The 14,296-nt window shown below is 42.5% G+C and overlaps 1 protein-coding gene across 2 annotated transcripts in view; it reads right to left on the bottom strand.

Moving 5' to 3' along the window:
• Positions 1 to 14,296, bottom strand: part of BABAM2 (BRISC and BRCA1 A complex member 2) — a 431,603-nt gene that overhangs the window by 79,094 nt on the left and 338,213 nt on the right. The gene's annotated exons all lie outside the window — the stretch shown is intronic.

The raw sequence follows: 14,296 nt of genomic DNA on the forward strand, positions 1-14,296 counted from the left end.
CACACTGGAAAGGAAGAAGTAAAACTGTCTTATTGGAAGATAACATGTAGAGTATACATAAAATTCTTAGGACTCTATTAAAGGTCAACACCCCAAAATCAATCATATTTCTATATATTAACATGAACAATTAGAACATAAAAAGTAAAAACAAACAAACAAACAAACAAAACCCTCCATCTACAGTAGCTTAAAATAGACCCAGTATCTACTTTAACCAAAGATGCACAAAACCTGTATACTGAAAACTCTAAATCACTGCTAGCGGAAATTAAAGGAGAGCTAAACAAATGGAAACATATACCGTATTTGTGAATCAGAAGATTTAGTATTTATAAGATGGCAACTCTCCCCAAATGGAGCTATAGATGCAATGCCATCTCAATCATTCTTTCTATAAAGAAATTGACAAGCTGATTTGAAAATGTATATGGAAAGGCAATAAGCCTAAACAATTTGAAAAAAGAAATACAAGGTTAAAGAACCTATACTACCTGATTTTAAGACCTACTATAAAATGAAAGTATAGACATTTAGACAAACCAAGAAATAATAGGTCTACACTTACATGGTCAATTGATTTTTGACAAAAGTGCCAAGGTACCTCAATGAGGAAAGAACAATATATATATATATTTTTTGTCTTTTTTGTCTTTTCTAGCACTGCACCTGTGGCATATGGAGGTTCCCAGGCTAGGGGTTGAATCAGAGCTATAGCCTTCAGCCTACGCCAGAGCCACAGCAACACGGGATCTGAGCCACGTCTGCAACCTATACCGCAGCTCACAGCAACGCCAGATCCTTAACCCACTGGGCGAGGCCAGGGATTGAACCTGCAACCCCATGGTTCCTAGTTGGATCGTTAACCACTGAGCCACAACGGGAACTCCAAAGAACAATCTTTTCAAGAAATGGTGCTAGAACAAATCAATATTCATATATGAAAAGAACCATGCCCCTTACCTCGCACTATACACAAAAATTAACTTGAAAAGGGTCTCGGACCTACATTTAAGAGCTAAAAATAGAATCTTTTTAGAAGAAAACAATGCAGACATTTTTGTGGAACTAGATGAGGCAAGAATTTCTTAAGGAAGACACAAAAAGCATGGGCCCTTATATTAAAAACTAATAACATGGACTGAATAAAAGGTGAAATTTCGGAGTTCCCGTCGTGGCACAGTGGTTAACGAATCCGACTAGGAACCATGAGGTTGCGGGTTCGATCCCTGGCCTTGCTCAGTGGGTTAACGATCCCGCGTTGCTGTGGCTCTGGTGTAGGCCGGCAGCTACAGCTCCGAATGGACCCCTAGCCTGGGAACCTCCATATGCCGCGGCAGCGGCCCAAGCAATGGCAAAAAGACAAAAAAAAAAAAAAAAAAAAAAAAAAAAAGGTGAAATTTGTTGCTCTTTGAAAGACACAGAGAAGAAAATGAAAAGCCAAGCCACAGATTGGCGGATAAATAACTGACAAAGGGCTTGTCTCCAAAATAGATGAGGAATTCATAACTTAAAAATAAGACGACAATTAAAAACAGAAAGAAGATCTGAACAGACATTTTACGACAGAACTGATGTGGCAAATAAGCACATGAAAAGATGCTCCACATCCCTCTCCGGTAGGGGCGTATAGTTTAAAACCACAATGGGAACCTCCTACACACCCTACAAGGGCTGATATTTAAAACGACCGATACCAGCTAGTGCTGGAGAGGATGTCCAAGACCTGAAGACCCTCCACTGCTCGTGGGACGGTAGCAAGTGACAGCCTGCTGGAAAACAGTCTGGCAGGATGGTCTATTTACCATACCAACCAGCATTCCTACGCCTAGATTCTTCCAAGAGAAATGAAAACACACGTCCACGCTACAACTTGTAAAAGAAATACAATGGAAAAGACGATATACTCTTTTATGATTCCAGTTTCATGAAATTCTGTAACAGAACAAGCAGAAAGTGGTCCGGGTCTACCTGGGGCTGGAGGTCAAGGGAGGGGGACAAAAGCAAAGGCACGTGAGAAGCAGCAAAGGGAATGGAAAGGTTTCATGTCTCGATGGTGGTGTTGGTCCTGGGACCACATGCAGTTGCCAAAATTCATGTTTGTGTTCATGCAAAATGGGTGACTTTTACTCTATGCAAATTATACCTTTAAAAAAGATGCGAAAAAATATGCCCCCATGGACTTATGAACGTTGGATTCGTATAATGAGGAAGCACACCGTATGCGAATGGAAAAGTCATTAAACCTGAAATTGGGGCATTCTTTTCTGGTATTTTCCTGAGGCTGAACCTTACTCGGTTCTTCAGGCACGTGTTAAGATGTCAGTGCTGAGCACCCACTTTGTAAAAGCACTTACCTGTCTCAGCATCTGAAAACGGAGCCATTCAAACATGGGAAAAATAACTGGATTTAAGAAACCTGGTTGCTAGTCCTAGTCTTCCCCTAACATCATGCATGGCCTCGGGCCAGGCACGTGGCCACATCCTCCTTCTGAAACACAGAGAGTTTTCAGAGGTTCTTATTCTGGGGTCCACGCACCTCCCTCCACCTCCTCCCACCCTGCAAGGGTCCCTGGATAAACTTCAGGGCATCTGGGAACTTGCAAAAGAAAAATGTTTGTCTTTAACTGAAATTGAGCGTTTCCTCTATTTATGAATGCAGGCAGCCATCTGTAGCAGTGCTAGCAGGACCTTGACTCTGTTATCGATAGAAATCACAGCTATTTTTATGCCACATTGTGGTGTTGCTCCTATCTTCAAATATCCTTTAGGCTCATGGCGATTTCGAAGCTGCAGTGGTTATTAAGATGTGCCACGGATACTGTTATTTAAGGCCTTGAAAAGAAGCTCTTCTCTCTGGGCTATTACTTTTTAAAGATGTGACAATAGTACTTTAATAGAATTGTCTTCTTTGTAGTTCTACATATTTTATTTTATGCATTTTAAAGCACTGTTTGAAGAATGGATCCACAGGGTTCACCAAGGGGGGTCTTGGGCACAAAAAAAAAAAAAAAAAAAAAAAAAAAGTGAAAAACATCTAGGCAAGAAGACCTCTACTGTAAGTTGTTTGCCTCTCATGGTGTTTTCCTAGGTAATAGTTCTGTAAGCGATCATGTATTCTTAACTAGTAGGAACCTTTTAAACTGTAAGCATATTTTATGTTGATTTAACAGATTTGATAAAAGAAATTTAAGAGTTCAAGTTCTTTTCATTTAAATTCCCTGTGTACGTTGATTCTGAAAATTATAAGACTGGCTTAAGTTATTATAAAGTAAAATTATTTAAAGTGAAGAGAAAAAAAATGACCTCTAACCATTCATTCAAGTGCTAAGAATTCTATTCAAAAGTGGCCTTAGAGATAGACAGATAGCTCATAGTGCAAAGGAGACAATTAAAAGCACTTTGAAACTGTAAGGTGATACCCAAATGTAAAATGTTGTCTTCTATAAGCCCATCGGTAAAGGGATGTTTTCGATGATTTCACACTTTACTTTCTTAACTAAATTATAGGGAAGGAATGTGGGTGGTGATAGCCATTATTTGGGTCCACGCCTCTTCTTTCTAAAAAAGATTTTCAAGATTTATGGATCCTGACTTGTTTGGATTCTGATGGAAACAAACCAGCTATTAAAAAAAGTGTTTGACAAAACAGGGAAATTTGAACATAGACTTTGGGTATTAGATGCTACTAAAAACTTAGATGTAATAATGTTATTTTGGACACATCTTTTTAAAAAAATATCATCTGTTAGAGAGGCACAATGAATTACTTATAGGTAAAATAATAGTTCACATTTACTTCAAACTAGTCCAGAAAATTTTAAAACACCAAAAAACTGGGTAAACAAAACTGCCAGAGGAGCAATGGGTACATGAAGCTTCCTTATATTTTTCTATTTTTGAAAAAGTGTTTTTTTTTTTTTTTAAAAAAAAAAGACCCACAGGCTATCAGGATAGACCTATCCCACAGAAATTGCACTCTCTCTATATATTAAAAAAAAAAAAAATCAAACCCATATGAAGGAGGATGCAGCTTGCCACAGTGCCTACCACTGCTTCTTATCTTAGAATCTGGGCATTTCCATATCTATGTTGCCTATTTGACTTCCACTGCATTTGACTTCGTAGGTTTGCACCAATTTCATATAATGAACCATTATAACTGACCACATTCAGTATGTCTAAACAGGCTAAAGCTAGTTTTTGATAATCAGGAACTGGTCATTCTTTTTTATGTGTTTTATTTTGTGTGTGTGTTCCCCCCCCCCAAATCTTCATTTGTTTTAAACTGAGCTATAGCTGATTTACAATACTGCATTAGTTTTAGGTACACAGCAAGTGATTCTTTTTCAGATTCTTTTCCACTATAGGTTATTACAAGATATGGAATATAGTTCTCTGTGTTATACAGTAAAAATCCTTGTTTATCTACTGTATATATAGTGGTGTGTTATGTTAATCCCATCCTCCTAGTTTATCCTTCCCACTCTTCCCCTTTTGGTAACCATAAGTTGTTTGTTTGTTTTTTTTCCTATGTCTGTGAGTCTCTTTCTGTTTGCGAATGAGTTCATTTGTATTTTCTTTTAGATTCCATGTATAAGCAATATCATATAATATTTGTCTTTCTCTGTCTGACTTTCTTCACTTGGTATGGTAATCTCTAAGTCCATCCATGTTGCTGCAAATGGCAAATTTTTCATTCTTTTTTATGGCTAAGTAATATTCCATTGTAAATGTACACCACTTCTTTGTTATCCATTCATCTGTCGGTAGGCACCTGGGTTGCTTCTATGCCTTGGCTACTGCAAAAAGCATTGCTACGAACACTGGGGTATGTATACTTTTTGGAATGAGAGTTTTCGTCTTTTCCAGATATATGCCCAGGAGTGGGATTGCAAGAATATATAGTAACTCCAGTTTTCGTTTTTTAAGGAAACTCCATACTGTTCTCCATGATGGCGGTTGCAACTGTTCATTCTTTAATTAAGCCACTTATTTTTCCCTTTTCTATGGCCACAAAGTGAAGCCCCACCTGAGCCAACATATTTGTGCCACTGGACAGGGGATCATAGCTGGGCAAACTGTCAGCCCCACTGAGAAGTGACACCACCTTCACACCCCACTGCCTTCAGATCGGTAATTTCTTTGGTGAGATGTTCACTCGTGTTCCTGAGAGATGAGACGGCATATGCGTATCTAAAAGTGCACAGATGGACGCTGACCCTCTACAGGTACCCTGGGGCTTACAGGTTCTCCGTGAAACTTCAAAGGCTTTCAACATTCATCTCGTACTTGGGGATACAGTCAACCAATGACCCGAAGCACTAGAGTAGTAATGCAGTTTAGCACATGGGCTCTGGAGTCAGTTGCTGGATGGAAATCCTAACTCCGTCACAGTGAATACATGCAATATTTGCAAAATGAAGCACTACTAGTAATTACCCTCAGAAGGATATGCAAAGTATGGAGAACAGTGTCTGTGGCATAACAGATACTTAATATCCATTAACTGCTACTACCGTAACTATCACCTTCAACAACAGCAAAAGCTTTGCACCAAAATAATGCCCATATTTCAATAATATCTTAACGTTAATTCTAGGAAAAGGTGCTACTGAATGAGACTGGTACTATAACAATGACTCTTCGTAGACAACTTCCTTTCTTTCAATGAATTAGGTGCCTTCTTAGGTTACAATTTGTTCATTTCAAAGCAGCTGCATTTGTTTGTTAAGTCAAAATCACTGAATTTTCATGACCCTTCTTTAATTAGATAAACTCATTGTAGCAACTACTCCAATCTAATAATTATGATTGAAAAGAATAATATATGTAAAAGCGTATGCAGGGAAAAACCTGCCGCATGGCACAGCGTATCTGATTTATAATCTCTTTCCTTACAAGAAGTCCTCTAAGGTCTCTGAAAAGGTGAGACACAAGGTATCAGAATGAAAAGAATATTCCAATGAAGATGAATGAAATGAATTCTTAGCCCAGGGTCAGAAGTTACAAAAAAAGACTTTCTGGAAGTAGACTCTCAACACGAAGCAGAAGTTTCAAGTTGAATCAAAACAGTGACAGTGGTTGCTGCAGGACTGGAGCCATTTGAGTCGTAAACGGTGAAGAGGGCGTGTTTGTGTGTGTAATCAAAAGATGAAAACCACTTTGCCTAGCAGAGCTAACCACGTTCAAGGAAGTCCAGGATAAAAATTAACCAAAATGTTTAAAGTATCTAAAAGACCCAGGAGTTCTCACAATCAAAGCAAAAAGGCATTCTGCATTAGAAAATAGATTTTCTTTTATCTTTTTCCATATTTCGAAGTCATTTGGAATCATACAGAGAACTGACCGGTTTCACTTTTTGTTCATAACCAATTTTAGTTCCTGCTGCTCTGGTCGTTATTACTATCATAAAAATGATGAAAGGAAGTCACAAAGCTTTATGTATGCCTGATCTGAGGTAAACATATTCATTCTAAAACAATATTCCACTTTTTGTAGGTTTGGTTTGAGATGAATTCTAATACTTATCCTTGTGGTCCTAATTGCAATCATTTTGTTGACTCTGATTTACTCTTCAAATCTATTTATTTATTTAAAAATATGATCTGTATCCAAAAAAGTAAGTAGGTTTGGGAAACCGCACAGTTTTGGTTTGACAGAATTATCTAGGAGCCATCTTGCTTGTTGCTGCCAAATCTTCTACAAGACATTGTTTCTGTGGCAAAGAGATGAGTTCACACCACCCTGCACAGGAGTTGAGTGGCCTTGATAGCTTTGCTTTGAGTGGGGAAACGACAGTGATACATCAATGCAAATAATTTCCTTGGTTACACTAGCAATCACACAGCCTACACAATCAGAGACTGGAAGGGGCATTTTCAACAATAAACAGAAGCCTCTGATTTTTTCTTAAACTTTCAAACGCGGTCCTGATTTCCAGCTTATTGGCCTTGATTACAGGCCTATGAGGAAAGAATTATTTAAATGACTAGCAGAATTAGCTTGCAGTTGTCAATTTCCTCTAGCTTAAAAAAAATCTCTTAGCAGAAACTGAGCTCTCTGTAAAGCAAAATAACTGTTTCCTGGACTTAATGTAAGCGTAAAGCTAATGAACGGATGAAAAAATGGAAAGAGAGGCAGATAAGGACAAATACCAAAAGAAGAATATTAAGAAATCTGCATGAAATTTACTTATTTAAAATAAAGAAAAAAATCAGAATAAGAAACCCATCATCTGCTAGACCAAATAAACTCTGCCACCTCCCTCTGCCTTCACAGCAACTATGAAATAGAATAACACAGCAATTAAAGTCCTACTAAGACCTACTAGAAAAAAGGCACAGAGCAAAATACAAAGCAAATTCTTTTCTTTTCATTCCTTTTGAAATTATAAGATTGTGTATAGTAAGAACAGAAAAAGCTTTATTGTTGTATTTACATTTTAACATACATAGCTGCAATATATGAGACAATAACAAGCACAAACAATGGAGAGGAAAGGGAGCAAAAGCTTAATTTTATCAGAATTAAGTCACTTTTTTTTTTTTTTGCCTTTTCTAGGGCTGCTCCTGCGGCACATGGAGGTTCCCAGGCTAGGGGTCCAATCAGAGCTGCAGCTGCTGGCCTACGCCAGAGCCACAGCAACTCAGGGGGCGAACCACGCCTGTGACCTACACCACAGCTCACGGCAACGCCAGATCCTTAACTGAGCAAGGCCAGGGACGGAACCTGCAACCTCATGGTTCCTAGTCGGAATCGTTAACCACTGCGCCACGACAGGAACTCCAGAATTAAGTCACTATTAATGTGAAGTAGACTGTGTTAAGTTAAAGATACACACTGCGACCCCTAGAACAAACGACTAAGAAAATAACTCAAAAAAGCCAGCTATCACAGGAGAAATTGACACAACATTGTAAATCGACTATACGTCAATTTTAAAAATTAAAAAAAATTCCATGCAAAAAAGGTAGCTAAAAATAGCCAAAAATAAAGATGCTACACCGAAGACTTTTGTTTGACCCAAAATAAAGCAATAAAAGAAGCACAAAAAAGGAATGAGACAAACAGAAAACAAATATAAAAACGGCAAACCCGAATCCAACCATACCAATAATTACACTAAATGTCAATGGATTAAGCTCTAATAAAACCACAGAGACTTTTTTTTTTTTTTTTTTTTGTCTTTTTGCCATTTCTTGGGCCGCTCCCACAGCATATGGAGGTTCCCAGGCTAGGGGTCGAATTGGAGCCGTAGCCACCGGCCTACGCCAGAGCCACAGCAACGCGGGATCCGAGCCACATCTGCGACCTACACCACGGCTCACGGCAACGCCAGATCATTAACCCACTGAGCAAGGGCAGGGACCGAACCCGCAACCTCATGGTTCCTAGTCGGATTCGTTAACCACTGCGCTATGACGGGAACTGCCACAGAGACTGTTTAAATGTATACAAAAGCAAAACCCAACCATATGCCGTCTGCAAGAGACACACTTTAGATGTAAAGGCAAAAAAACAAAAAGAAAAACCCAAAAGAAAAACAACCGTGGGATGGAAAAGGTATACCAAACAAACAGCAGACATAATAGAGCTGGGATGGGTTATTAGTATCAGATGACATAGACTTTAAGACAAAAACATGTCCCTAGAGACAAAGAGGAACATTCCACAATGATAAAAGGACCAATACATCAGGAAGATGTAACAATTATCAATGTACATGTACCTAAGAACAAAACCACTAGAATTGAAAGGAGAAATAGCCCTTCCTGCATTCGTTAGGAGTAGCTACCTTGCTTAACCACAGGCCTTCCCCAGTTCCGGCCAGGAAACCCTTTCCTATGGCTACAGCTCTAGCTCTTTCCAGCTACTGGTAACCACACTCTCCTCTTGTCCCTGCAGCCCTAGGGGAGATAACGACTCTGCTGCTCTGACCATCCCTTTTGGTTTTCTCAGGTCTGTCCACACCTTTGAATTCTTCCTAGTTACCTGTGTGATGTGCCACCTGTTTTCCGATGGAACCTTGACCTGGACCCAAACTCCTTGCCTTGATTTTAAAAAGAGACTAGTAGAGGAGTTCCCATCGTGGCGCAGCGGAAACGAATCTGACTAGGAACCATGAGGTTGTGGGTTCAATCCCTGGCCTTGCTCAGTGGGTTAAGGATCCGGCGTTGCCGTGAGCTGTGGTGTAGGTTGCAGACTCGGCTCGGATCCCGCGTTGCTGTGGCTCTGGTGTAGGCCTGTGGCTACCGCTCTGATTCGACCCTTAGCCTGGGAACCTCCATATGCCGCTGATGCGGCCCTAGAAAAGGCAAAAAAACAAAAATAATAACAATAATAATAATAGAATAAATAAATAATAAAAAGAGAGTAGTAGATACTCACTAGACATCCATTCTCTTTCTCACTCAAAAGAAGTCTGATTTTTAGCTGGGCATTTGCTGCCCCAGCTAAAGCACCACTTTCCCCAGTCTGCCCTGGCTCACATGCTGAGGCCCTATGAACTAAGTTCTAGAACCAGCACATGTAATTCAAAATGGTGCATGAGACTTCCTGAAAGTCTCAGTAAGTGAGGAGGTTTGTACCTGCCTTCTATCTTGTTTCAATTCTGCCACTTGGATTATGGATGTGAAGGCTGGAAATCCAACAGCTTTCTGGGACAATAAGCCAGAAAGCCACACCCAAGGAATGATGGCGTATAAAGCTTGAAGGAATCTGGGTCCTACATGACCTTTGGCCCTGTCATTTCAGCCGTGGACTGCTCACTTATACACAAGAAAGAAATACAATTCTATCTTGCTTAAACCATCGTTTTTCAAGCATCTATTCCTACTTCATCATGATAACACATGGTCTGTGCGGCACTATCGCATCTGCCCTGACTCCCTTTCTTTTTTAAAAAATTTGTTTAATTAATTAATGAATTAATTAATTTGTCCTTTTAGGGCTTACCTGCAGCATATGGAAGTCCCTAGGCTAGGGGTTGAATTGGAGCTGCAGCCACAAACCTACACCACAGCCATAGCAACTCCAGATCCAAGCTGCCTCTGTGACCTACACCACAGCTCATGGCAACGCCAGATCCTTAACCCACTGAGTGAGGCCAGGGATCAAACCCATGTCCTCATGGATACTAGTCAGGTTTGTTACTGCTGAGCCCGACAGGAACTCTCAGGAGGGCGTCTCTTTCTATTTCTTTCTCATATATATATAACAGTGAAGTTCTCTCTGTGTCACATATCACTTTGTGCCTTGCAAACAGTAAGCAAGTTCATAAAATATTTGTTTAAAAAATGCATTTCATTGTTCTTCAGCTTTTTCTCATCAACTAGACCAAGGGTTGGCAAACTTCTTTTGTAAACAGCCAGAGAGTAAATATTTTAGGCGTTACCATTTTTGTTACATATTCTTCTTCTTCTTTTTTTCCCCTAACAACCCTTTACAAACAGAAAAACCATTCTGAGCTCAAGGGCCATATAAAAATAGGCTGAGGGTGGAGTTTGGCCCATAGGCTGTAACCAGCTGACCCTTGTGTGAGGCTCTAAGTGTCTTAAGGTCAAGTTTTGTTATTTACTTATATCCCCGGGGACCTAGCACAGTACTGAGTACACAGCATGTTCTCAGTAAACTCAGTACCCAGTTAAATTGGGTTAAATTGATTGGATTACGGGTAGAGAAGAGAAAAAAATGAAATGGAACAGCTAAAGTGGTCAGATTTGGTCTAACTTTTCTTTTTTAGGGCTGTACCTGTGGCATGTGGAAATTCCTGGGCCAGGGGTTGAGTATGAGCTGCAGCTGCCAGCCTACGCCACAGCCACACCGGATCTGAGCCGCATCCATGACTGCAGCTTGCAGCAACACCGGATCCTTAACCCCCTGAGCGAGGCCAGGGATCAGACCCCATCCTCACGGACTCTGTGTTCGGTTGGTTCTTAACCTGCTGAGCCACAACGGGAACTCCTGATCTAATAGTTATTTTGCTGGGGGGAGAAAGCCGACGGTCCAGGGAGGATGACTCAAAGGTCATTTACTAAGGAGATACAGGAAATGGGAAAACACAGCTTCTCATTCGTCCCAATCGCAATACCTTCCACTTCCAAGCAGTAGTGCTGTGACCTTACGCTGCTGCCCTCCTTACGGTGGGGCTAACTGGGGCCCATGAAAAAGAGCCAGTTTCCCCTGGTGGCTGCCTTTGTTCCGTGCCTCGCTATCTGGTTCTCTTGTTCCCTGGCATTCCAAAAAGCTGCTGGCCTAAAGACGGCATCTCCCTCCAGAGGTGAAAACAGCCTGGCAAATACAGAGTTACCCACATAACCACTGCAAACAATTCTTAGATGATGGCCAGGAAACCTTCCCCATAACAGTTTCTAAATGGGGGCAAATCCCTGATTCTGCGGTGGTTCCAAAGCTTGCAACATGTTGACATGGACGAAGGAAGGAGAGAAGGAATAAATGGAGGAAAAGACTCCATGGCCACCGTCACGGCCGCAGCTCCCACACCTGGGACTGCCAGCATGCCAGGAAGTTGCAGTGTCTCCCGAGAGATTCCAGAATATGTCCAACGCTTCCCCTAGGGCACTCCTGCTTCCGCACACTCTGGCAAAGTCTGAGGTCAGAGCCACTGGCCTCAGGGGAACCGTGCTTCTTCTGTGTAGCCTCCCCAGTGCTCGGAGTGACCGCCAGCACCTGCCCTCTGGTCTTCCAGGGCCTGGGCAGAGTGGAGGGCTGGGGACAGCAGAGATGTTATTTGGGGTCCTGCCAGGTCTTCCATCTCCAAGGAGCGGGGAGCCAGCCACAGACGTCTGGCTCCAGCTCCTCCTTCGTCCTTTTTTATGTTCCTGCGATCTCAGAATCAGGCACTGCGATGTTCTAACCTTAAGACTCTCCACCCCAGAGTCATCGCCCCATCTTCAGGGAAAGAAGAAAGGGAACGAGAAGTCTCTTGTGGGTTGTGACCAAGCAAAGAGATGCTTCCGAGAGAAGGTAAGTACCAGATGCTGAACTGCATGATTGAATACACGTACTACTGCCGCAAACTTCTCTCGGATGTGGCCAGTCCTACAGTGTCGACGTTAGAAAGAAGCAAAAGGGTGGAAACAGTTTATTTAAAGTCAGGCCGTGAGTAATGATGGGGCAGGAGACAGCATCAAAGTCCCTTGATTCACAGACAAGGTCTTATCTGCCAAAGGGCCCAGAGTGTGGGCAGTGATGCTAAGAGACAAGGAACAAACAGCCTGGGGAGGGAAGGAGTAACAGCCCGAGGAACCACTCTGGCAAAAGCAAATTAAGCACATCCCAAGGTCCCTGTAGCTGTTCTCATGAGTGCCTGGGGGTTCTACGTTTCTGAAGAAGGTTGTCAAAACTAAGCGAAAATCTAACTTCGGGACTTACTTTTGCATGTCAGGCAGGCAAACGGAGATGGGAAGGTAGAGAGGGACCTGTACGAAATATGGAACCCGGGGCACCGTGGAGAAAATATTCTTTGGGGATCAGACCTTCCAAAGGAGTGGCGGGAATTGCTGTGACACTGAACACGCTGAGAAGAGAGCGGGCAGGAGCTGGGCGGTGGGTGCTCGTTCACCCTCGGCAGCCCTGCCAGGCGCCGCCAGAAGAGGCTGCCTTGAGCCGCACGTGGAAAACACAGGCTCAGAGGATCAATGCGAAGCACATCGTTTTCTCCCTCAGGTCAGATATGATCTGGCATCAACCTTTCTGAAAGCAGAACCATGGCTAGGAGACCCAAGGAGGGTTCAGGAAAAAGAGTGGATAGTTCATGCCACTTGGGGGTGAAAAAAACTGGTTGAAGCAGACATCTAATTTACTGTTTACAGCTGTCCCTCTGTGTGTCCTTCCTTCCAGCTACGCTGGGAGACCTCTGTGCATGGCCACCACCATTCCTGACAAAGCCCAGGCCCCTCTTGCCGGGCTGGGTTCCGGGAAACACACCAGACGAATCGCCCAGGCAGCTGTCCGGGGTCACGAGAGACAAGCCGACAGACCATCAGGATCTGGGCTCAGGTTTCCAGGCTCAAAACAGACTTACGGGGCTCAAGATGGTAGGTGGGGCCGAGCGGATACGGCACATAGGAAGTGAGAGCTCAGAAAGGAATTAACACGTAGAACAGAGAGCCAAGGCTGTGTGTGACACCTAAGGTCAGGATCAAAAGTGCGAGCTGGAAGCACCAGGACACAGCTCGGCTCGGCTGGGCCGCAGAAGATGGGGAGCAAAGAGGAGATTGCCCGGAGGCCTGGACCTGGCGCTTCCTCCTCCACCTGGCCCTGTACTGCAGGTCAAGTTCCATCTGCTGACGGCTCCACGGGACTTACCAACCGGATCCCCGGGGACAGAGGAGGAAAGGAAAGCAGCGGGAGGCTTGTCTGAGTGATTTGAACAAGGTCGTATAATTAGCTGGAGGCACACCCGGGGTGAAAGGCTTCACCTCTCCAACCCTCTGTTTGTGCCTAATTAATATAGAGCAATATGCTTGCACTGTTCACATGCTTTTGGAAAGATGGTCCCAATAGCAGGAGCTCGATATGGAGCCCTGCACGCCTGGCAACGTGGGTGTCGCTGGGAAGAACCTCACAAGACAGGGAGAACCAACTTCTTAGAAGTACGTGGCGTCAACTCTTAATTATCTCCCCGTGGATTGGACCGTGACAAGATTTGCATTATAGGCTTTCTTCCCTCTGGCACTCTGGAAATTTGGGGGCTTCTTCCCTTACTTTCTGTGGGTGTGCAGTCAGGTAAGACAAAGTAATTTAAGGACAATTTTAGCTTAAGCCAATCACAACCAAGAAAGTAAATCAGTTGGGGAAGAAAAATCCCCCCAAGTCATTATCTTTACACCATCCGAGAGCTTGGCTACACGGGGCCAAAGCTCTGCTTCCTGAAATAGTTTACTAAGATCTCCTAGATGAGCAAAGTCAACCCAAACCCAGTGCTTTTCTGAAGCTAGACTCGGGAGAGTTGGAACCTCTGGGTCCTGGGCTTGAGGAATGGGTGTTTTGTCCAGCAAATTACTAAAGAATAAAGCTCATAGTTGACTTACAACTTGAACCCGGCGCCGTGGGTCACTGGTTCTTACACAACAAAGAAATAAACAAAGAGACTCTAAATGATCCATTAAGTGAAAGCTGCACCAATGTTCACTGACTGACTGATGAATACAATACAACAAGCGTTTAAAGATGCCTACTGTGTGGAAAACACTGAGAAGTCACGTTAGGAATTCATTAAAATATTGTCCTACCTTTAAGACATATATATATATATATATCTTAAACACTG

This window comes from Sus scrofa, chromosome 3 (assembly GCF_054392235.1).
Source record: "Sus scrofa isolate SSC_HxYL_T2T_F1_AM1 chromosome 3, Sscrofa_HxYL_maternal_Yorkshire_Landrace_v2.0, whole genome shotgun sequence".
In the NCBI taxonomy this organism is placed as follows: Eukaryota; Metazoa; Chordata; class Mammalia; order Artiodactyla; family Suidae; genus Sus; species Sus scrofa.